This window comes from Manis pentadactyla, chromosome 6 (assembly GCF_030020395.1).
Source record: "Manis pentadactyla isolate mManPen7 chromosome 6, mManPen7.hap1, whole genome shotgun sequence".
Classification (NCBI taxonomy): Eukaryota; Metazoa; Chordata; class Mammalia; order Pholidota; family Manidae; genus Manis; species Manis pentadactyla.
The window spans coordinates 120,338,128-120,341,017 of NC_080024.1; the positions used below are offsets into that span (position 1 = coordinate 120,338,128).

The 2,890-nt window shown below is 39.8% G+C and overlaps 1 pseudogene; it reads right to left on the reverse strand.

The window, feature by feature from the left end:
- Window positions 1-393: 393 nt before the first annotated feature.
- On the reverse strand, window positions 394-493 carry LOC118922780 (U6 spliceosomal RNA; annotated as a pseudogene).
- Between the last annotated feature and the right edge of the window lie 2,397 nt (window positions 494-2,890).

Below are 2,890 nucleotides of genomic sequence, written 5' to 3' on the forward strand. Positions count from 1 at the left end.
ATCTGTAAATTTCATGCATGAAGATTCACTTCTTTTTGCTTCATGCACCCCATGCCTTCTATTAACATGAAAACAGTGCAACACAGGAATAGCAGAGTATAATTTATTAGTCTTGAATTTGTTTTTAGAACAATCTCAACTATCTTGCCATGTCTCTCTCTACAGATTTCTTTTATTCCCTGTAACAGCTGTATAGATTCATCTGCACCACCATTTATTTAACTTCATTCTTTTATTGATAAGCACTTAGATTGTTTCTAGTTTTTGTTTTTACAAAAATATGCTATAATAAATAAAAATTCTTTAGGGGAATAGTCTTTTTTATTCATACAATATTATATTAGTTTCAGGTGTCCAACATTGTGATTCAGCAATTGGATAGGTTGCAAAATGCAGAATATGGAATGCTTCAACAATTTTCGTGCTGCCCCTGTGCAGGGGCTGTGCTAATCTCTGTGTCTTTCCAATTTTAGTACATGTGCTGCTGAAGCAAGTGCTGTAGAGAATATTATATGCTTTGCTGATAGAGAGAATTTCTAGTAGAGTGGCTGAGTTAAAGGAAACACCTATTTTGCGTTTTGGTAGCCACTACCAAATTGCCTCTAAAATGGTTATACCTATTTCCAGACCCATCCAAAGTATATCATAGTGGGTGTGACTATGTTAGGAAGCCATGTTTTTATGGCTTCCTTTGTCTCCCTCAGCTGGCCCCCTAGGAGGAATGGTTGTGGGAGAGGTAATCTCACCTCCTGACAGGTACCCTCCCACCTCTGTGTTCTGGTTGGTAATGGGCAGAGGCTTGGTGTTTCCCTTTGGCAACAGCAGGGTGCTGTTTCCCCTGTGCCATCCCACTGCCCCTGTGGCTGCCTTAATGCTGGGGACAGTGACCATTTATCACCGCCTCAGGATGTGTGAAAATCCCTTTGGGATGAAAGGTGCAAATATATCTAAATCCAAGACCATAAAGAATGGCACTGGGAGAGACACCAAAACCAAATGTCACAATGGCAATAAAAGCCTTGTCGCTCATTCAGAAACCTGACGACTCTCCTTCTGGATTCAGACTTCCCAAGGTTTGGTTTCAAGCCAACTGCCTCTTCCCACCGCAGCTCATACTCACCCGGTGGGCTGTGTGTGCTGTACAAGGGCAGAGAAGACAAGACTCTTTCCCCTCATCTACAACTCACCAGAGTTATCAAGGTGCATTTATCATGCTTACCATGCAGTTATGCCTCTCTTAGGGTAATAGTTTATTAAGATTGTGGTCTAACCACCTGACAGACTGCCTAGACCTCGGTGAGCTCTTGTCTCCTGGACCCAGGCTCCCAGCACAGGGCCCTGTGGGTGTGAAGGCAGGGGTGGTGCTGACCCACTGCCCCTCTACATAGGGGGCTCCAACTTGGGCAGTTAATTCTTCTCTCTTGTTTTGTCTTCTCAAAAGAGAGTGAATAGAAAACATAGAAATTTGTTTTCCTGCTGGTAAATAAAAATATGATAACACCCAAATAGGAAGTAGTCATGTCAGCCTCTGAACTAATAACCCTCAGCAAGGTGGATGCAGCCAATCCTGCAGGGCCTGCTTGACCGGAGGCCTATTGTGGCCTGCTGCTCACCCCCCAAATTGCTCATTTCTGCCCTGTCCCACTGTGAGCCACAGCAGGCTGTTTTAGAGGTCGGTGACACACCAGAGCCGCAGTGTGAGGACTACCTCTGTAAGCCCAGATGCCTATGGTGAAGGAGTGTGGGGTGAGGGGCTTTTTGAAGGAGATTAAATAGACGACCCAGGCCCTCAGTTTCTCTAGCTGAAAACAATGTCTAGAATTGATCTGGTCTTAAGTGTGATAAGGGTTTTAATTCAGGATGTGCTGAGGACTTTGAGTGGCATGGAAATGCAATGTATATGCTTTGATACGTTAAGAATTGATTTGATATTATTAAGTGTCACTTTTATGAGCATAAAACCCAAACATGACACTAGAGTATTCCCATAAACTAGCAACAACTTAGAATAATATTAAGAACATAAAATCAATAATATAGTTAACTTTCACATTTAACACGAAAATATACAACCTTAATATCACACCATTATAGTTGAAAGGTTTTAGCTTACAGCATGTAAGTTATAAGGATATAATATAATAGTGAATACTTACTATGTCCCTGGTACTAGACGGGCTTAATATGTATTAGTTCTTTTCATCTACTAAGTAGTCCTATGAGAGAGGCAATAAAATTTCCCATTTTACATGTCATGTGCACAGTGGAGGTCGATACATGTAAGTACAACAAGAATAATAGTAGTAACAATTATAGTAAATCATTTTTTTTGTGTTTATTATATCAGGGGGCTAAACTAAGCACCTTTACACATATTATTTCATTTATTCCTCCTAATCTTATGAGGTAAATATTAGTATCCCTATGTTCTAGGTGAGGAAACAAAGATAGAAATTAAATCTTGGCCCTAAGACCACTGAACAGTTACAAGGCTGTTGTTGGGATTTGAAACATCAATGCACAGAGTAAAGCAGAAGCCATCATGAGATAAAACAGCAGGAAACCTAATTCTTCTTTCTAAGTAAGAAGAAATACTTTTGTTTCGATTTCCATTGTAGTCATAAATACATAAGGCAAAAACACGTGCAAGTGAACATTTTATGTTCAAGGGAGCTACTCTGTATCTTAAAGTGTCTTATTGTAAAGTAAATCATATTGTCCCATAAGAACAATGTTGTAATGAAATAAATCAAACTGATGAACAATAATATGGTAGAAGAGCAGAACCAAACAATGAAATTATACTTCAAAGTCAAAGGATTTCTGAGCTCCAAGGGCCCTCAGAGACTATATAATAGGTAGCTTTAGAAGTGTTTTTAAGGCAGAGAAA